Source organism: Arachis ipaensis, chromosome B8 (assembly GCF_059453495.1).
Source record: "Arachis ipaensis isolate K30076 ecotype BB chromosome B8, ASM5945349v1, whole genome shotgun sequence".
Classification (NCBI taxonomy): Eukaryota; Viridiplantae; Streptophyta; class Magnoliopsida; order Fabales; family Fabaceae; genus Arachis; species Arachis ipaensis.
In genome coordinates, this window is record NC_142443.1 from 59,275,159 (window position 1) to 59,298,128 (window position 22,970).

Genomic DNA, 22,970 nt, shown 5'->3' on the forward strand with positions numbered 1-22,970 from the left:
AGAGAGAAAAGAGAGAAACTTTCATGAACACTTAATCTTCAAAGCTTGATTTCTTCTGAACTAAAACTCAAATCAAAACTCCGATTTCACCAAAATGATCCTCTCTTCTTCCTCTACATAACCATGTAACTTATCAAGGCAGGAAATAAGGTGAGATGGCTGTTCCTTTCCCCTTTCAATTCGGTTTTCAAGGAAACATGCTTAAACATGTGTTTTCTTGATGTTCTTCCTTAGGAATCATGCTTAACTTGACTTGAGGGCCAAGAAACGTGAATTTCTAGCAAGTCTAAGGTTAGAAATCACCTCCTAATTTGCTGAGCAAGATTTAGTCGGTTGAGGATTTTTGGATTTAAAGTTGTTCTTGATGTGTTTTAGGAGGAAAAAGTTCTTTAAGAACACTTCAAAGAGTAGCCGGATTTGGAGCAGAAAATCAAGGTAGGGTTTGACGAATTTAATCTTGATTGATTGTGTTGAGTTGTATAATTATGATATGGTTTGGTTGTGCTTGAAATTGATTGTTTATATGATTGATTCTTGGTGAAAATTTGGTGAAATTTTGATGAAATTTGATGAAATTCAAGCTTTAAAGTTCATGTTCTTGGGCAGCTAGAAAAACGAAACCCTAAGCTTAAATTGAGGTTCAATTTGTGTTAAAATCATGTAGAAAAGATGGGGTTTTAGTGGCTGAAAATTTATTATGAATTATGGTAAAAATTGGTTGCTGAAAAGACTGAAAAACGGGTAAAAACAGAGAAAGAATCTGAAGAATTTACGAAGAACACGAAGAACACTTTGAGTGTGGTGAAGAACAATGAAGAACACCTTTTAGATCTTAGAAAGGGCAAGGAAGTAAATATTTTGGTGTTTGAGGGGTTATTTTGTAATTTCTGAAAGTTAGGGTGGTTAAAGTAGAAATATTAAAAGTTACAGGTGGTAAAAAGTGAATTTATAAAGTAAAAGGTTAAAGGAAGGTAATTTTCGAAAATATATTAATAAAATAATAAATAATAATAAAATATTAAATAATAATATTTAATTAAAAATAATATTTTAATAAAAATAATAAAATAATGCAGAAAATGCAGTTTTCTGTAAAAGTTTTAGAAAGACAACTTTAAGTGCAGAATCTCATAATTATCTTCATAAAACACTTAGGGAGTGGTAAGAACATATTAGTGAGGCAATGAGAAAGATAAAAAATTAAAGGAAAGATAAAAACCAAAGAAAAAGTCTGTAAAGTTTTAATGACAGAAAAACAGACAGAGATTAGTGAACGAACTAGGGCAACATAGTTAGTCCTTGAGTTGCGACTAGGGTTAGGTATTATATGAAAAGTTAAATTTTTTTCAGTATAGACTTAATGAACCTATACTTGGGACAAGCTAACTATTCATACCGAAATTTACATAAGCTTTAAATACATACGTTAAACAGAGAAATCAGAGTAGAGTAGAGAAACACAAAGAACAGAGTAACCAGAGAAAAGTAAAGAGATACAGAGAAAAAAGTAACCAGAGTAGAATAAAGGGATACATAGAAAAGAGCAATCTGATAAAGAGAAATGGTTTGAGTTAAGATGTTGTAAAAGTAAAAGCTGTAAAGTTTATATAGTATGATTGAACAGAGAAAGAAAGAAGTATTGCATAAGAATGTGAAAGTGATGATGAATAATGAGAATGATAATGAATGATGATAATGAGAAAAGAGTAATATAACAAAGAGAATAGAGGAGAAGAGTATAAAAATAAAGAATTAAGCCTTGCGGCATGATGTTCTATTATATGTTCAACTGATGCTTTTCTATTGGCCCTAGAGGTCCTGTAGGCCCAAGTTCACCTACAGTGAGTTGTTATTCCTGTAGGCCAAAGTTCACCTGCAGTGAATATCAATTGTGTACCTCAGGGTGTTGCTCCTATAGGCCGAAGTTCACCTACAGAGAGTTGTAATACCTTTAAGCCGAAATTCACTTACAGGGGCGCCGTTTCTGTAAGCCGAAGTTCACTTACAGATGTGCTATTTCTGTAGGCCAAAGTTCACCTACAGAAAATTGTTGTGCTATAATTAGACTATTTCTGTAAGCCGAAGTTCACTTACAGAGATGTTATTTCTGTAGGCCGAAGTTCACCTACAGAAAGTTGTTGTATTGTGATTAGACTATTCCTGTAAGCCGAAGTTCACTTATGGGAGTGCTATTTCTCTAGGCCGAAGTTCACCTACAGAGAATAAGCCATATCTAGGACTAGTTCCTGGGTAATGTCGGGCTGCAGGGTGTAAACCGACACGTGAGCTCATGGCCTGCATAGGACAGACATGCATCATACTTGGTTGCGCATTTCCTCTGTTATGATTGTTGTTTGAATGTATGCTTTCTTTGTTTTCATTCTATTCTCTGTGTCTGTGTTTTGTTTTCTTGTATTCTTTTGTTTGTGTTTTCCTTTCTATTTTTTCTATTTATCTGTTTCTTCTGTTTACTGCGTCTCTATATTCTGCTATATATCTACTAAGCGACACAAATTACTGAACGTAACTAATAACCCCGGCCCTACTAAGAACTCCCCAGTTCTTACCCCTTCTCTCTCCCTTCCCCTTCAGATGGAGGCATGAGTACCCTTCCGTAATCTACTGATGACCGTTTTGCAAAGAGGATTCCGCTCTAGGTAGTCTTCTGAGTCTAGGGTGAATCTCTTTATCTGTTTATATGTATCTACTATGAGACCAGCCAATGTCTGCACCCCGTTCGTATGTGCACTTTAACCTAAATCATGTGTACGAGATTCCTGTTGTGTGGCTACTTCATGAGGTACCAGAGAGACATCCTGTGGAAAAGTCTGATCGTGCAGAGGAGTAGCAGATGATGTTCTATCTTTTGATGACGTTTCACCTGACTTGAGTTGGGAAGACTTAGAACGTACTTTTCCTCGCTTTAGTAGTTTAGAGGGACTAGTTGAGGATAGAGTCTAGGCTAGCCTGGGTGCCAGCTGAGGGACTTCTTGAACAGGTCAGGACCTGGGATGTTGTATGTATATATAAGTATATAGTTATTATCTAGCTATATCTAGGGGTGTTCTAACTAAAAGTCTATACTCTAATAAAGGCTGGATCACTGAATGTTGTTAGCTACTTGTGATGTATTTATGTGTGGTTGTTTATAACTGTTTTATCTATTATTATTTGTGAATTGATTATAAATGATTATGTTTATTAATCCAAACGTTTTCAAAAAAAAAAAAGTACCTCGCTAACTAACTACGCTTTTAACAACGAATCAGGCTCATATAATAAATAATAGATAATAATTAGGATGACAAATTGGTAGCACTCAATTTCTGGTATGTCCTAGTCGTACTGAAAATTGGGTCGTTACACTTCATGGGTTCCCTACATTGATTGTTTCCGACCATGACCGGCTATTCATGAGTGGTTTCCAGTCAAAAATATTCAAATCAGAAGGCACATCATTAAAGATGACCTCAGCTCATCATCCCCAAACGGATGGGCAAAGCGAGGCGATCAACAAGTGCGTGGAAACTTACCTCAGGTGCTTCGTGGGGTCTACGCCAAAACAATGGCCCCGATGGTTAAATTGGGCAAAATATTGGTATAACACCAATTATCATGGGTCGATTGAAATGACCCATTTCAAGGCCTTTATGGAAGGGAACCCACGGTTCTGTTGTGAGGTGAGGGAGAAGCTGCAGTTGAAGAAGTAAGAAATCTTATGGAGGAAAGGAATCAGATGTTGGATGAATTGAGGTTTCAACTAGAAAGGGCCTGATAAACCCCAATTTTGTGGTTTATCTTATATTGAATTGAGGGGATTTTATCAACTTATCTCACATTTATTCAATGAAATAGCATGCTTTTGTAATTCTCCCTAATTTGTGCTTAAGAATGAAAACATGCTTTTTAGGCCTTTAAATTGCCAATTTTAATTCACTTTAATCCCATTCGATGCCTTGATATGTTTGTTGAGTGATTTCAGGTTTATAAGGCAAGGATTGGATGGAAGAAGTGAAGAGAAAAGCATGCAAAGTGGAGAATTCATGAAGAAATGAGGATTTGCTAAACTCAAGACCACGTGCACGCGTCACCCATGCGTACGCGTGAGGAAGGAATTTGCAAGGCGACGTGCACGCGTCAACCACGTGCACGCGTGACGCTAATCAGGTGACCTCATTAAAGTGAATACACTGGGGGCAATTTCTGAGCTTTCCAGGCTGAAATCCAACTCATTTCTGAGGCTATTTGTTGCAGAATTCAAGATTGGACAAAGGGAGAGCAATTAGATTAGCTTAGGATCATGCTTTAGGTAGTTTCTAGAGAGAGAAGCTCCCTTTTCTCTCTAGAATTAAGGTAGAATTAGTTTAATCTCTCTTAGATATAAGGCTTAATTCTTGTTTTCATCTTGTTTTCTTTTTAATTTCTTGTTCCTACATCCTTGTTCTCTTAGTTCCTTTTGTTAATTTCTCTTTTATGTCATTTTTATGTTTATGAACACTCTTGTCAATTTCAATTTCCTTTAATACAATTTGAGGTATTTCATGGTTAATGTTACTTTCTTTAGTTGTTATTGTTGATTCCTTGCATTGGGTAGTTGTAGGATTTATATTTCTTACAATTTATCATGTTTTTCTTTTATGCCTTCCAAGTGTTTGACAAAATATTTAGTTGGATGTTAGAGTAGCTTTTTGAGCATTCTTGGTTTGGAAAGAGAAATTAGGCAATCTTGAGTCATTAATACCCAACTTATGTTGGTGATCTAGAGTTGTTAGTTAATATTATTTCCATTGGAAGAGGCAGTTAATGATAACAATCCACGAAGAACAAAGTGGGAGAATGCCAAAGACCATAGTCAATAATTCTCAGAATGGTTTAAAATTCGTGCCATCAAAAAGGATGTGCCTGGTTGGGCAAAATGGTTGGCTAAGGGTCCAAATAGAGTTGCAAAAAGATTTTCAGGTTATGTTATCAACGGGTATAGGTTCCATACAAGGCACCGTGATGCGAGACATAAAACCCAAAATAGTGGTGTTATATTAGAGGCATTGATGCCTAGTTTTGCTAGTGTGAAATATAAGAACCCAATTGAAGCAAAAGTAACCTACTATGTTAGAATAGTTGATATGTTTGAGTTAGATTAATATGGCCAATTTAAAGTAGTCCGGTTTAAGTGTGAGTGGTATACAGTTGCAAAGGACAACTTTAGTCTCTCATATGTGCATTTTAGTAAAAAATGCTACCAAGAAGAACCATTTGTGTTAGTGTCTTAGGTAAGCCAATGCTTTTATGTGCAAGACCCATATGTGAGTGATAAACACTATATTACGAAAACAGTTCCAAGAGATTTATTTAGGATAAGTGACGACCTTGAGTCTCATTCTCCCATAATATTTGCAAGGGAGCCATGTGAACCTAAGGTAATTCCAAATCTTCCGAATGATAATGGCGAAGTTGATCTAGTGCAGAATGATATACGAGGAACCATTATAGATATGGCTCTAAATATTTTTGCCAAAGAACATTGTGAGGAAGATGAGGAAAGCGAATTTGAGTATGTGAAAGACTCTGATTCTAATTAAAAAAATCTTGACATGTTGTCATGTAGTATTTTTTTGGTAGAATCCTAAACAACTCACTTTTTTAGTTGTTTTGCTTATTTTATTACTTGCTTATGTTGATTATGTTCATTTAATTATTAATAAAATAATATTTTTTTCATTGGAACTCTTGTGTTTGCAGAATGGAGAAAGGAGAGATCACTAAAAGAAAACGGATACTTACCTTAGGCCAAAAAATGAAAGGACAAAGTCCAAAAGAGAAACAAGTCCTTTGAGGATACATAAGTGAAGTCAAGTGCCGAATTGCGACAACAATACAATATTAAGAGAGAAAACCTTATGGCTGAAAATAAGAAAGCTAGTTTGCAAGCTCAAGACCCAAAAAATCCAACAAAAAAATAACCCATCACAATAGTGGAATATGCATTTGAAGAGCAAGCTAGGACATCGAAGAGAAAACGAAGGTCCAACTGACGTCACTTTTTCAAGAATGTGAGCATAATGAGAATGGGACAATGTTTCAACCTGAAAAAGAATTCCAAACCTGGGAATCAAAAGACTACTGAAACTGATACAATAATAGAACAAAATGATATAAATTATGATGATGAGGGAGAAGATACAAGCGAGTTGAGTGCAAGTTCAAAGAAAAAAGGAATGAGTCTTGACATGTATTTTAAGGTACATGGGATAAATTTGGAAAATGAAGAAGATGAGGAAGATGAGGAATATGAGCTTGATGATGCTCCAAATGATGAGGGCAGTAGAGGACAAGCTAGTAATAAAGGTATGTTTCTTGTTTACCTTATTGTCTAATTATAGCTTATATTACTTCTCAATTGATTTGACTTAAAATTCTGTTATTTTAATTGGACTTAGGCACAATAAAAAAGAAAACTCATGGAAAGACTTTGTGCAAAAGGCTTCATGCCACTGATTTTAATGAACGACGGGAGGTGAAATTTTTTCAAGGACAGCCTATAGGTCCAACCAAGGAGGTTGTATCTAATCTCAACCAACTTTTGGGCACAACAGTTAGAAACCCTCGCTTTGTGACTTTGCTATATACTAGTTAGCATGGTGTGCCTAAAAACCTCAAAGAGGACATGTGGGAGTATGCCAATGTATGTAAATATGGCATTATGGATAATTTTTTTAATATATTTGTAACTTTATTTGTGCTGACCTTTGACATTCTAATGTGTTGTGTTGCATAAGCAAAAGTTCATTCTTCCAATGGGTTCAAAGTCGTGGGTAATGCGGGGATTTTGTCATGCATGAAAAAAATACAAGGCCGAAATAAAAAAAGAACATTTCTTGAAGTACAACACAAAGAAAGAAATGATAAAGAACCGACCATTAGAGACTCTTGAAGTTCAATTTCACAAACTAATTCGGTATTAGGGTCTTCCAGCTATCAAGGTAATATTGTCTTTTATTTCTTCTTATATACCATCAAGCATATTATCATTGGTTCTTTATGTGATTAAACTTGATGTGATTTTGTTGTCTGCTAAGAATAATACTATCTCTTCTTCATGTTTATATTTAGGCTATGTTTGCCAAAAATACTGAAAATAGGTCAAAGCAAACATGTCCTCATCGAATGGGATCCACAAATTTTGGAATAGTGCGCAAACAGCTGGTAATATAACCTAGTTTTTTTGTGATTTCTCCTTTATATTCGTGTTGTAGTTGTCTAGTTTATATGCTTCATGTAAATTTTTCTCTATGTACTCTAGCGCGACTCTAAAGAGAGCGGTGTAGAACCATCAAGGGCTGAGATTTTCATAGCAACTTGCATAAGTAAAAAAGGAAAAGAAATTGATGCAAAAACACAAACCACAATTCTAAGGTATTTGTATTTAGATTTGTACAATAAATTCTTTAAAGTGATTTGTATTTCTATTTATATTAAGTTAAAGTGATTTCTCATGCTTTGTATTCTATTGGTTGTTACTTTTGATAGACTGAACTTTAAAACCGTATAGAGGCAGGGAAAAATGATGAGGAAGCATTTGTAGGAGTGTTAGGAAAGGACCAACAAAGTCGACTTCGTTTTTACAAGAAGCTCTCTTAAAAAGGATGAGGAAATTTGGCAAGTCAAAGTTGAATACAACGAGAAGGTCTCATCATTAGAGATGAAGATGGATGGTGTGTGTGGTTTATTAAAGGTATTGGTGCACCAAATCAACCCTAGAATGAGTGAAGAAGAGGTAGCAGCCTTAGTGCAAGCTCCCCAAAATTTCCCTTAGTAGCAGACCAAGAATACTCCTCGCTCTTCTGAATCAACTTAAATTCCACCCAAAGATGCTGTAAGTAACTATCTTTTCCATATTTGTTATAGAGAGATACTGATAAAAAGAATAAAAGTGGTCACTTCCTTGTTTTCATTTCCCATGTTGAATTTTCTGTTTGTAGTTCATGCTACTGTTGCTGGCTAAATGTACATTGTTAGTTGTTGAATTTTCTAGTTGTGTACTATTGATTGTTCTTTGTTTTGGAGAGATATTTCTACTTATTAAAAGTAGGTTAAGTGAATAAGACTTATGCATAATTTTCACTTTATTAAAAAATACATAAGAATACTACTTGGAAATAATGATTTGATTGCTAGTTTAACAAAGTATAGTATTGACTATTGTTCTTTGTCATAGAGAGATATTGAAGAGAGATTGTGTATAATATTGTGAGTATTGCGTGGTTTTCAATCTATGCACTAACACAACAATATTTAAAATTATGCAAGGCAGTGGTGAAAATAACTTTGTTCACAATGGATGATCAGTAATCATAAAATTTCATATTTGTAATTAAGTATGTAAAGGAAGTAGATAATGTAATAGTGGTTGGAATTGTAATTCATCTATTACAAATTCATGGGTAGTTGTTATGACTTTGATTTTTTGTTAGAGCTTGTCATGTGATCAACCACTATATTTGGTGTACAAATTTATGAAGGTTTTATATTGTTAATAGTAATTAAAAAATTGTAATGAAGGTTATATTGTCTATTTTACATTATCTATGAATTTTGTTAGGTTTTATAACGAAGATTAAAAAAACAATTGAACTTGAACAAACTTATAGCCACGCGTTGAAAGCGTAGCTATTCCGTACAGCAGCCACTTTTCACCACGCTTTAAAGCGTAGCCATATCTCTAGCTACTGGCACGCTTTAAAAGCGTAGCTATATCTCTAGCTACTGGCTACGCTTTTATATCTGTAGCTACTGGCAAGCTTTAAAAGCGTAGCCATATCTCTAGCTACTGTCACGCTTTAAATGCGTAGCCATATCTGTAGCTATTGGCACCCTTTAAAAGCGTAGCCGTATCTAGCTACCGGCATGCTTTAAAAGCGTAGCCATATCCTCTCGCATACGGCAACGCTTAAAAGCATGGCAATAAATAAAATCATGGCGACAAAAAAAGCGTGGCCATAGGTCACCAAAAGCGTGGCGATAGAGCAACCGACACGCTAGCAAATGTGACCCTTTCATAAGCAAGCCGGTTCCTCAAAAAGAGTGGCAAAAAGCTATCACTATGCTTTTTCCCACTTTTTTCCACGCTCTAATGAGTATATGAATACCTAGCCCATGAACAAGAAACACAACTTATCAAAGCAACAACACAACACACTATCAATACCATTCCATTAGGAAAATTCTAAAGCCAAAGTTCAATGGTTTCAGAAAATGACACAAAACACCGTACAAAGTACCATCGTTTGAAATAAATACATTCAATTTACAGAGGAAGATAAAAAAAATAACAAATATTTGGGTAAAATAAAACAAGCGACTTAAGTTCTAGAAACAAAAAAGGGCAACTAATAGAACATGAAGAACGAGAATGCATACCTAAGTGTAGTGTTTACTGTGAATAGAAAATAGTGTAGTGTTTACTGTGAGGGTTGAGCGTTGATTGAGGGAGAGGTAGCAACAGTTGAGGGAGAAGTGAGAGAAAGGAAGTGTCTTTAGTGTTTAGGGTTTGCGAGAGAGAGACCGTTGAGGGAGAGCACGCCAATGCAGGGTCCGCCAACGGAGCAGCGCCGATGGAGGGTTCTGAGAGAGGGTGTGAGGGTTGCGAATCTGACGAGGAGGCTTGTGTTGAGGGTACGAAAGAGGGTTGCAATAGAGGGCTCAGAGAGAGGGCTAGATGCGAGGGTTCTCAGAAATGATGAAGATGGAAGGCTAGGAGAGAGGGCAGCTGGGTGCAATGGTTCTCATTGGAGAGAGGGCAGCTAGGTATGACGGTTCTCATTGGCAGTGATGAAGATGAAGGGCAGCTGTGTGCGACGGCTTGAGTAGTGATGAAATAGTTATCACTTCTTTAGAGTTAAAGTGAAAATTTGGAAAAAATTAAAGTGTTTGAAAAAAAATTGGTGGAAAATTAAATTTTTCGTTGGAACTCTGTCACTACGCTTTTTTAAGGTGCTCAAATAATTAGAGGATATGGGCATACTTTAAAAATGTGACCGTAGGAAGAAAAATTAGCCACGCTTTAAAAGTGTACCTATTTGTACGCCTCAAACTCATGGCCAACTACCTATTCTATCGCCACCCTCATAAAAGTATGCTGGTTGCCCACTACAGCCATGCTTTTGAAGCGTGGCAAAAGAAAGCATGGCCAAATCATAAATCAGTCGCCACCCTCACGTTTAAAGTGTGATAAGAAAAAAGTGTGCCGACAGGACATTTTTCTTGTAGTGTAGATTACAATTTGTACCTGATTTAGTCCTTCCTTCTCTATTAAACCCTAACATTCATTGGTCCCTTTGTGAACGTTACCTCCTCCTTCGTCTTCTTCCTCCTTTTTTTCTTTTTATTATCCTTCTTCTTCTTCATATCAATGATTAATACTCCCTTGGTATCATGCCACTCAACTTATTGTTCTCTAGCAATAATGCTGAAAGCTTAGGCATCCACGCCATGAACCATCGCAAAGTACCCCTAAGCTTGTTGTTGCTTATGTCTACCGCGATCAATCCGCTCTTCTCAAATCCTGCAAAATTTTCTTCCACTGAAGAAAACTCATTGAAAGACAACATTACGTTAATTGCTGCAACGGTGAAAGCTCGAAAAGAGCAAAAGGAACTGGCCCACTCAGCTTGTTCGAACTCAAATCCGGCCAAAATCTGCAAATCCTGCAGGTTTTTCAACACTCTTAGTTTTATTACTTCGCTCAATTTGTTATTCCTCATCAAAATCAGAACTTGGGAAGCCAGCAGCTAGCATTAACAATTCTCCTATCAGAAAATTGTCGCTGGTGTGGAGATAATTAATTTTGTTAAGGAGACTCATGTATGGAGGAACCAAACCCTGGAGCTTGTTGGATAGAAGCTCCAACCTCTTCAAGTTCTTAAGACCGTTGAAGGTGACAGGGATAGCTTCGGTGAGGTTATTGTAATCGAGGAATAATGACAAAAAAAGAGGAAGAAGCACTAGAAGTTACCGTAAAGAAGGAGGGAGCAAAGAGAATTAGGGTTAAATAGAGATGGAGGGACCAAATAAGGTACAACGTCGTTGCAGGTGCCAGCATGGCACACTGTAGCCATGTCATCATTGAAATGGGTGACTCATCGTTGGAAATATGTCTAGGGGCCATTATGGTGTCCGAAGTTGAATCTGGAAGACCATTATAGTGCAATTAGAACCTCAATAACCAAATTGAATAATTTTGTCAATCTCAAGGACCATTATAAAAATTTACATAACACCATTCTACAATATATATTTTCACTATATGAAAATAAAAATTGAAAATAAAAATATGTAATAGTATAGTACGTGGTTGGATTAGGTCGGGTCAATCCTAATGTTTTATCAAGTCAATTACAAAGAATTGAATTCGACAGCAAATAAACTAAGCTAAACTAATAATTTGATCGATGTAAATTTTTAAAATTTTGTATAACAAAATAATAAAATTTTATTTTTTAAAAATTAAATTTAATAAATGTCACGTAACAATTATATTAAAATAAATTATTTTAAATAAAAATATTGATTAAAATATAAAATATAATATTTTATTATTAATTTATTTATAAAATGTGTATTTTAGTCATGATTATAAGGCCAGATTAAACTATCCATCCAAAAATTACGTTGAATAAAAGTAACAAATTAAAACCCTATAAAATATATTTCAAATTTTGAATCAAGGCAGATTTTGAACACCGGTAATGTTATAAAATTTGAGAGCCACCTAGATAAAAATATTTAAAACATTTTTTTTAAAGATATTTTTTAGCGATTATAAGTTAACATATGTAATCAATTAAACTAGATTATTTTCATTAAAATTAGATCGGATAAATTGATTTGACCAAAAAATCGATGAATCAAATTTTAAATTTGTTTAAATTAATATTTTTTTTATAAAAAATGATTACAATACTTTTGTTATAGAAAATGATTAAAATACTCTTATAATTAATTTTGAGAACCCTAAATTTTAATTCTACGATGACATAAAGAGAAGAGAAGGGATAGGATTTAGGATTCTCTAAATTTATATATATATATATATATATATAAAAGTATTTTAGTCGTTTTCTATAATAGGAATATTATAGTTATTTTATAAAAATAGTATTAATTTTGACCGATTCAAGATTTGGCTTATTGATTTTTTGGCCAAATCAATTTGTGATTTAATTTTGACAAAAATAATACAGTTTAATCAATTACATGTATTGAATTTTAATTACTAAAAAATATATTTGAAATCCATGTGACTGATGCCTCAGATTTCATGTGGGTTGTTCATCAGCATTAAACAATGATGGGATATACACGTGGTCACAAGCAAGTTTCACGTGCCCTTTCTATATATAATATATTTGCATCATTGCATGGTATCAACCAATTTGCTTTCCCTATTTGCACTTTGGTCGAATATGAGTTTCCACTCAAAGTTGATTACAATAGTAACTGGTGAGTGGTGTGTGGCTATATTGAGTTTCTCATACATTTCATGTGTTTTGGAAGATATATTATTTATTGCGTGAAGTTCGTGATAAATAATGAGACAAATTGATTGCGCTATTGCAACACTTATTAACTTTATAATATGTTGTTCATGGATAATAATTTATTTTGGTTCATTTGATTTTTGCAGGCTCACAATTTTTATTTAATGCTTGCTTGTATTTTAAACCGATATTTTAACTTTTTGAAAAAAAAAAATCACATCATCAATACATAACATAGCAGTATTTGAAGTCCTATATATATAACACTAGAAAGTATAGGAGGATTCAATTACTGCTTATTACACCCTAACTCTTCGGATTTTTTTTTTTAAGTAATCATTACAATTACTTTAATTCCAAAACACACATGATTCAAAGAAGATTCTCGATCTGATTCTTCTCGATCTAGTTTGATCCTATATATTCGATTCAACACTGCAAAAAAAAAAAAAAATCCAGTAAAAAATAATAGTGAATCATTCTATAATTCATGTTATTTATATATTATTAGCTCGGTAATACTAAGCATTTGTAAAAAAAAAAAATGAATATAAATTTCTATTTGTTCACATTATATGTAAATATATTTTTTTATGAATATGACAGTATACATATTAAAAATGCAGTTGAACAGGTAGAATTGGTCGTCATCTAAACCTGACTTTAACTATTGCGAATCAAATTGCCAATCAATTTCCAGCAATATATAGAAGTCCAAACTTTGCCCGAGATTTAATGGACCAAACTGACGTTCAAACGCCCACCTGAGATTTCTGGCGTATAACGCCCAAACTGGCACCCAAGCTAACGTTTAACTCCAAGAATGGCCTATGCACGTGTAAAACTCAATGCTCAGCCAAAGCACACACCAAGTGGGCCCCAGAAGTAGATTTCTGCACCATCTGCACTTAGTTACTTATTTCCTGTAAACCCTAGTAACTAGTTTAGTTTAAATAGCACTTTTTACTATTGTATTCACATCTTTGGACTCTTTTAGAGCTTATGCCATTGTTCACATTTGGAAGCTGGCCTCACGGCCATGCCTAGACCTTTTTCACTTATGTATTTTCTACGGTGGAGTTTCTACACCTCATAGATTAAGGTGTGGAGCTTTGCTGTTCTTCATGAATTAATGCAAGTATTATTATTTTTCCTTCAATTCACGCCTACTTCTCCAAGATATACTCTTGTACTTAATTCAATTAAGTTAGAATGAAGGGGTGACCCGTGACAATCACCCACTATCTTCGTTACTCGCTTAGCCAAGATCCGCGTGCCTGACAACCACAAGCGGTCTACATGATGTTCAACGTAGTCATTGGACGACAGCCGGAGTATATTCTCTTGGGTTTCTAATACATGGACCGAGTCCGTGAGATTAGTATCTCCGTGGTATAGGCTAGAACCATTGGCAGCATTCCTGAGATCCGGAAAGTCTAAACCTTGTCTGTGGTATTCCATGTAGGATCCGGGAAAGGATGAATGTTATGAGCTTCAAACCTGCGAATGTTGGGCGCATTGACAGTGTGCAAAAGGATAGAGAGATCCTATTCCGACGCTAGCAGGAACCGACAGATGATTAGTCGTGCGGTAGCTGTACATAGTATTTTTCTTCCGAGACGAGAAATCCGACTGTTGATTAGCTGTGCAGAGATCGTACCTGGTATTTTTCATTCGAGAGGATCATACAACTTGCCATGGAAGGGAGCACGCATGATTAGAAGAAGGCAATGGGAAAACAGAGGTTCAGGAGCAACAAAGCATCTCCATACGCTTATCTGAAATTCCCACCAATGAATTACATAAATATCTCTATCTTATTTTATGTTTTATTTATCTTTTAATTATCAAAACTCCATAACCATTTGAATCTGCCTGACTAAGATTTATAGGATGACCATAGCTTGCTTCAAGCCGACAATCTCCGTGGGATCGACCCTTACTCACGTAAGGTATCACTTGGACGACCCAGTGCACTTGCTGGTTAGTTGTGCAGAGTTGTGAAAGTGTGATTGCAATTTCGTGCACCAAGTTTTTGGTGCCGTTGCCGGGGATTGTTCGAGTTTGAACAACTGACGGTTTATCTTGTTCGAGTTTTTTTATTTATTTTCGAAAAAAAAATATATTTAGTTTTCTAAAAAATTCATCAAAATTTTTAAGAATGAATTCCACCTGCAAGCTTCATGATGATACGTTAAAGCTTGGCTGGCTATTAAGCCATCTCTAAATCTTTTGGACTGGAGCTTTAACTTATCATATTCAATGGATTGTTGTATGTATTTGTTATGTTAAAGCTTGGCTGGCCATTTGGCCATGCCTAACTCTGTTGGATCGAAGCTTTAGAATAACATTTCATGCACCTTTGGATTCTCATTTATAATTCTACGCTAAAGCTTGGCTGGCCATTGGCCATGTCTAATTTTTTTTTTTACTGGAGCTTTAGATCAACATGGTATGAATCCTAAAATTCTTATTAAAAATTTTGAATTTCTTTATTTTCTTTTTCCAAACATAATTTTTGTAAAATACAAAAAAAAATTAATAAAATCATGAAAACCAAAAAAAAAAAATTTTATGTTTCTTGTTTGAGTCTAGGGTCAAATTTTAAGTTTGGTGTCAATTGCATGTTTGATTTTTCTTTAATTTTCGAAAACTCATGCATTGTGTTCTTTCTTGATCTTCAAGTTGTTCTTGATGATCTTCTTTGTTTAATCTTGTGATTTTCTTGTTTTTTTTTTTTGTTGTTTTTCATATGCATTTTCGAATTCATAGTGTCTAAACAATAAAAATTTCTAAGTTTGGTGTCTTGCATGTGTTTCTTTTCTTAAAAATTTTTCAAAAATATGTTCTTGATGTTTATCATGATCTTCAAAGTATTCTTGGTATTCATCTTGACATTCAAAGTGTTCTTGCACGCATTAGTTGTTTTGATCTTAAATTTTTATGTTTTGTTTCAATTTGGTGTTTTTCTCTCTCATCATTAAAAATTCAAAAATAAAAAAATATGTCTTTCCTTATTTTACTCATAAATTTCAATTTAAAAATTCTATCTTTTCAAATCTTTTTTCAAAATCAAATCTTTTTCAATTTTCTTTTGATATTTTCAAATTCTTTCTTAAAATTTTTCAAAATTTTTTTCATTTTTCTTTTAATGTTTTTCAAAAATTTTTAAAATTGATTTTCAAAATCTTTTTCTTAATTTTATTTCATAATTTTCGAAAATCTTACTAACATTTAATGTTTTGATTCAAAAATTTCAAGTTGTTACTTTCCTGTTAAGAAAAGTTCAATTTTTAAATTCTAGAATCATATCTTTTAGTATCTTCTTAGTCAAGTCATCAACTTTAATTTCAAAAATCAAATCTTTTTCATTTCCTTTTCAAATATTTTTCAAAAGAAATTTCAATAATATCTTTTTCAAAATCTAATTTCAAAATCTTTTTCTAACTTCTTATCTTTTCAAAATCGATTTTCAAACCTTTTTCACTAATTACTTGTTTGTTTTGTTTGATTTTTAAAAGTTTACTGTTTCTTATCTTTTTCAAAACCACCTAACTACTTTTCTCTCTCTCTAATTTTCGAAAATAATTAACATTTTTTCAAAAATCTTTTTTTAATTAACTAATTATTTTAAATTCTAATTTTATTTTATTTCTTTTAATAAATTCTAATACTACTTATAATTAAAATAAAAACAAAAATATTTTTCTTTTATTTTAAACTAATATTCGAATTCTCTCCCTCTCTTCTCTTTCTATTTATTTTATCTAATCACTAACACTTCTCTTCTACTAATAATTCGAACCCTCTCCCTCTCTCTGTGTTCGAATTCTTCTTATTCTCTCTCTACCTCATTCTTCTATTCTTCTACTTACATAAAGGAATATCTATACTGTGACATAGAGGATTCCTCTTCTTTTCTGTTCTCTTCTTTTTCATATGAGCAGGAACAAGGATAACGACATTCTTGTTGAAGCTGATCCTGAACCTAAAAGGACTCTGAAGAGGAAGCTAAGAGAAACTAAAGCACAACACTCTGGAGAGAACTTTACAGAAATTTTTGAAAAAGAAGAAGACATGGCAGCCAAACCCAATAACAATGGTAGAGATGCAAGGAAGATGCTTGGTGACTTTACTGCACCCTCTTCCGACTTCTATGGAAGAAGCATCTCAATTCCTGCAATTGGAGCAAACAACTTTGAGCTTAAGCCTCAATTAGTTTCTCTAATGCAGTAGAATTGCAAGTTTCATGGACTTCCATTGGAAGATCCTCATCAGTTCTTAGCTGAATTCTTGCAAATCTGTGACACTGTTAAGACCAATGGGGTTAATCCCGAGGTCTACAGACTTATGCTTTTCTCCTTTGCTGTAAGAGACAGAGCTAGGACATGGTTGGACTCACAACCTAAAGAAAGCCTGAACTCTTGGGAAAAGTTAGTCAATGCTTTCTTGGCCAAGTTCTTTTCACCTCAAAAGTTGAGCAAGCTTAGAGTGGAAGTCCAAACCTTCAGACAGAAGGAAGGTGAATCCCTCTATGAAGCTTGGGAAAGATACAAGCAATTGATCAGAAGGTGTCCTTCTAACATGCTTTCAGAATGGAGCATCTTATGTATATTTTATGATGATCTATCTGAATTGTCCAAGATGTCATTGGACCACTCTGTTGGTGGATCTCTTCATTTGAAGAAGATGCCTGCAGAAGCCCAGGAACTCATTGAGATGGTTGTAAATAACCAGTTCATGTACACTTCTGAAAGAAATTCTGTGAATAATGGGATGACTCGGAAGAAAGGAGTTCTTGAGGTTGACACTCTGAATACCATATTGGCTTAGAACAAAATATTGACACAGCAAGTCAATATGATTTCTCAGAATCTGACTGGATTGCAAGCTACATCCGGCAGTACTAAAGAAGCCTCCTCTGATGGAGAAGCTTATGATCCTGAAAATCCTGGAATGGAAGAAGTGAATTACATGGGAGAATCCTATGGAAACACTTATTATCCTTTATGGAGAAATCATCCAAATTTCTCATGGAAGGATCAGCAGAAGCCGAATCAAGGCTTCAATAATAATGGTGGTAGAATTCAGTTTGGCAATAGCAAACCTTTCCCATCATCTTCTCAGCAACAGACAGAGAATTCTAAGCAGAGCCTCTTTGACTTAGCAACCATAGTCTCTGATCTATCTAAGACCACTTACAGTTTCATGACTGAAACAAGGTCCTCCATAAGAAATTTGAAGGCACAAGTGGGTCAGCTGAGTAAAAGAGTTACTGAACTCCCTCCAAGTACTCTCCCATGCAATACAGAAGAGAATCCAAAGAGAGAGTGCAAGGCCATCAATATGTCCAACATGGCCGAACCTATAGAGGAGGAGGGAAAGGCAGTGAATCCTAGTGAGGAAGACCTCAATGGACGTCCACTGACCACTATGGAGTTCCCTCATGAGGAACCAAAGGAATTTGAGCCTCATACAGAGATCATAGAGATTCCATTGGACATACTGTTGCCACTTATGAGCTCTGATGAGTATTCTTCCTCTAAAGAGGATGAAGACATTATTGAAGAGCAAGTTGCTCTGTATCTAGGAGCAATCATGGAGCTGAATGCCAAGTTATTTGGTAATGAGACTTGGGAGGATGAACCTCCATTGCTCATCAATGAACTGAATGCTTTGGTTCAATAAGTTTGGTGTTGGGAGGCCACCATTAAGCTCTGAGTCTCTGTGAAGCTCTTTAAGAGCTCACTATCAAGCTATTGACATTAAAGAAGCGCTTATTGGGAGGCAACCCAATTTTATTTAATTATATTTATTTGTTTTGCATTGTTATTTTCTATTTTTTTAGGTAGATGATCATGTAGAGTCACAAAAACAACTGCAGAATTAAAAAGGAATCAAAAACAGCATAAAAAATAGCACACCCTGGAGGACAGGCTTACTGGCGTTTAAACGCCAGTAAGGATAGCAGAATGGGCGTTTAACGCCCAGCCTGGCAGTATTCTGGACGTTAAATGCCAGAATTGGCAGGCAGACTAGTGTTTAACGCCAGAAAAGGGTGTCTGGCTGAAGGTTGGTGTTAAACGCCAGAATAGGCAGGCAGACTGTCGTTTAACGCCAGAAAAGGGTGTCTGGCTGGCGTTAAATGCGAGAAAGGGGCAGCAAATTGGCGTTTAATGCCAGAAAAGGTAACAGAGCTGGCGTTAAATGCCAGAATTGGCACACAATGGGCGTTTAAATGCCAGAATGGTGCAGGGACCTAAATTCCTTGACACCTCAGGATCTGTGGACTCCACAGGATCCCCACCTACCCCACCTCTCTTTCTCTCCTCTTCACACCTTTCAATAACATTCTTCCCCAAACACCCTTGACCAATCCAATCACCACCTCTTCCCCATAATCCCTTCACCACTCACATCCTACCCTCTTCCCCATAACCCACCAACACTACCTACTACCATTCAAATTCAAACCATTTTCCTCCCAAACCCAAGTCCTCATACACGAATTCCCCCTCTCTCTTACCCTATAAATACCCCTCCTTTCCACCTTCATTTTTACACATCACACACACTTTTCCCTCCCTTGGCCGAACCCAACACACCTTTCCATCTCCTCCATTTCTTCTTCTTCTCCTCCTTTCTTTCTTCTTTTGCTCGAGGACGAGCAAAAATTTTAAGTTTGGTGTGGAAAAAGCTCTGCTTTTTATTTTTCCATAACCATTAATGGCACCTAAGGCCGGAAAAACCTCTAGAAAGAGGAAAGGAAAGGGAATTGCTTCCACCTTCGAGTCATGGGAGATGGAGAGATTCATCTCAAAGGTCCATCAAGACCACTTCTATGAAGTTGTGGCTAATAAAAAGGTGATCCCCGAGGTCCTCTTCATGCTCAAAAAGAGTGAATATCTGGAGATCCGACGTGAGATTCGAAGAAGAGGTTGGGAAACTCTCACCAACCCCATCCAACAAGTCAGGATCTTAATGGTTCAAGAGTTCTATGCTAATGCATGGATCACTAAGAACCATGATCAAAGTGTGAACCCGAACCCAAAGAATTGGCTCACAATGGTTTGGGGGAAATACTTGGATTTCAGTCTGAAAACTATAAGGTTGGCATTCAACTTTCCAATCATGAGAGGAGATCCTCATCCTTTCACTAGAAGAGTCAACTATGATCAAAGGTTGGACCAAGTCCTCATGGACATCTGTGTGGAAGGAGCACAATGGAAGAGAGACTCAAGAGGCAAGCCGGTTCAATTGAGAAGGCCTGACCTCAAGCCTGTGGCTATGGGATGGTTGGAGTTCATCCAACGCTCTATCATTCCCACTAGCAACTGGTCCAAAGTTACTGTGGACCGGGCTATCATGATTTATAGTATCATGATTGGAGAGGAAGTGGAAGTTCATGAGATCATATCTCTAAAACTATACAAAGTAGCTGACAAGCCCTCAATTTTGGCAAGGTTAGCCTTCCCTCATCTCATCTGTCACCTATGCAATTTAGCTGGAATTGTCATAGAGGAAGACATCCACATTGAAGGGGACAATCCCATCACTAAGAAAAGGATGGAGCAAACAAGAGAGCCCATTCATGGACCTCAACAAGAGCATGAGGAAGTTCCTCATCAAGAAATCCCTGATATATCTCAAGGGATACATTTTCCTCCACACAACTATTGGGAGCAACTCAACACCTCTTTAGGAGATTTGAGTTCCAACATGGAGCAACTAAGAATGGAGCACCAAGAGCACTCCATCATCCTCCATGAAATCAGAGAGGACCAAAAGGCCATGAGAGAGGAGCAACAAAGGCAAGGAAGAGACATAGAGGAGCTCAAGCACTCCATAGGATCTTCAAGAGGGAGAACTAGCCGCCATCACTAAGGTGGACCCGTTCTTTAATTTTCTTGTTCTTATTTTTCTGTTTTTCGATTTTCTATGCTTTATGTTTTATCTATGTTTGTGTTTTTATTACACGATCATTAATGTTTAATGCCTATGTCTTAAAGCTATGAATGATTCCATGAATACATCACCTTTCTTAAATAAAAAATGTTTTTAATTGAAAAAGAACAAGAAGTGCATGATTTCGAAATCTATCTTGAAGTTAGCTTAATTATTTTGATGTGGTGGCAACACTTTTTGTTTTCTGAATGAATGCTTGAACAGTGCATATTTTTGATGGTGAAGTTTATGAATGTTAAAATTGTTGGCTCTTGAAAGAATAATGAAAAAAGAGAAATGTTATTGATAATCTGAAAAATCATAAAATTGATTCTTGAAGCAAGAAAAAGCAGTGAAAAGCAAAGGCTTGCGGAAAAAAATTGGCAAAAAAAAAAAGAAAAACATAAAGAAAAAGAAAAGCAAGCAGAAAAAGCCAATAGCTCTTTAAACCAAAAGGCAAGAGCAAAAAGCCAATAACCCTTTAAACTAAAAGGCAAGGGTAAAAAGGATTCAAGGCTTTGAGCATTAATGGATAGGAGGGCCCAAAGGAATAAAATCCTGGCCTAAGCGGCTAAATCAAGCTGTCCCTAACCATGTGCTTATGGCGTGAAGGTGTCAAGTGAAAAGCTTGAGACTGAGCAGTTAAAGTCGTGATCCAAAGTAAAAAGAGTGTGCTTAAGAACTCTGGACACCTCTAATTGGGGACTCTAGCAAAGCTGAGTCACAATCTGAAAAGGTTCACCCAGTTATGTTTCTGTGGCATTTATGTATCCGGTGGTAATACGGGAAAACAAAATGCTTAGGGTCACGGCCAAGACTCATAAAGTAACTATGTTCAAGAATCAACATACTGAACTAGGAGAATCAATAACACTATCTGAGTTTTGAGTTCCTATAGATGCCAATCATTCTGAACTTCAAAGGATAAAGTGAGATGCCAAAACTGTTCAGAAGCAAAAAGCTAATAGCCCCGCTCATCTATTTGAGACTAATTTTCATTGATATTTTTGGAATTTATTGTATATTCTCTTCTTTTTATCCTATTTTATTTTTTTTTTGCTTGAGGACAAGTAACAATTTAAGTTTGGTGTTGTGATGAGCGGATAATTTATACCCTTTTTGGCACTGTTCTTATATAGTTTTTAGTATGTTTCAGTTACTTTTTATTATATTTTTATTATTTTTTATTCAAAAATCACATTTCTGGACTTTACTATGAGTTTGTGTGTTTTTCTGTGATTTCAGGTATTTTCTGGCTGAAATTGAGGGACCTGAACAAAAATCTAATTCAGAGGCTGAAAAAGGGTATAAAATATCCGCTCATCACAATACCAAACTTAAATTGTTGCTTGTCCCCAAGCAACTAAAAACAAAATAGGATAAAAAGAAGAGAATATACAATAAATTTCAAAAATATCAATGAAGATTAGTTTTAATTAGATGAGCGGGACTAGTAGCTTTTTGCTTCTGAACAGTTTTGGTATCTCACTTTATCCTTTGAAGTTCAGAATGATTGGCATCCATAGGAACTCAGAATTCAGATAGTGTTATTGATTCTTCTAGTTTAGTATGTTGATTCTTGAACACAGCTACTTTATGAGTCTTGGCCGTGACCCTAAGCATCTTGTTTTCCAGTATTACCACCGGATACATAAATGCCACAGACACATAACTGGGTGAACCTTTTCAGATTGTGACTCAGCTTTGCTAGAGTCCCCAGTTAGAGGTGTCCAGAGTTCTTAAGCACACTCTTTTTGCTTTGGATCACGACTTTAACCACTCAGTCTCAAGCTTTTCACTTGGACCTTCATGACACAAGCACATGGTTAGGGACAACTTGATTTAGCCGCTTAGGCCAGGATTTTTATTACTTTGGGCCTTCCTATCGATTAATGCTCAAAGCCTTGGATCCTTTTTACCCTTGCCTTTTAGTTGAAAGGGTTATTGGCTTTTTGCTCTTGTCTTTTGGCTTAAAGAGCTATTGGCTTTTCTGCTTGCTTTTTCTTTTTCTTTTTTTTTTCTTTCGCAAGCTTTGTGTTTTTCACTGCTTTTTCTCTCTTCAAGAATCAATTTTATGATTTTTCAGAATATCAATAACATTTCTCTTTTTCATTATTCTTTCAAGAGCCAAAAATTTTAATATTCATAAACTTCACTATAAAAAATATGCACTGTTCAAGCATTCATTCAGAAAACAAAAAGTATTGCCACCACATCAAAATAATTAAACTATTTTCAAGATAGAATTCAAAATTCATGTACTTCTTTTTCTTTTTCAGAAAATATTTTTCATTTAAGAAAGGTGAAAGATTCATGGAACATTCATAGCTTTAAGACGTAGACACTAAACACTAATGATCACGTAATGAAGACACAAACATAGTCAACAACATAAAGCATAAAAACCAAAAACAGAAAGGAAAATAAACAAGGAGATTAAAGAACGGGTCCACCTTAGTAATGGTGGCTTCTTCTCCCTCTTGACGAACC

General features: G+C 35.4%; 1 non-coding gene and 1 pseudogene across 1 annotated transcript; both read right to left on the reverse strand.

Moving 5' to 3' along the window:
• Nucleotides 1-10,412: 10,412 nt before the first annotated feature.
• On the reverse strand, nucleotides 10,413-11,164 carry LOC148548252 (receptor-like protein 35; annotated as a pseudogene).
• A 5,854-nt stretch (nucleotides 11,165-17,018) lies between these two features.
• LOC148548253 (small nucleolar RNA R71) lies at nucleotides 17,019-17,126 on the reverse strand. The gene has a single exon (XR_015897666.1). It is a non-coding gene; the product is annotated as a small nucleolar RNA R71 (small nucleolar RNA).
• Between the last annotated feature and the right edge of the window lie 5,844 nt (nucleotides 17,127-22,970).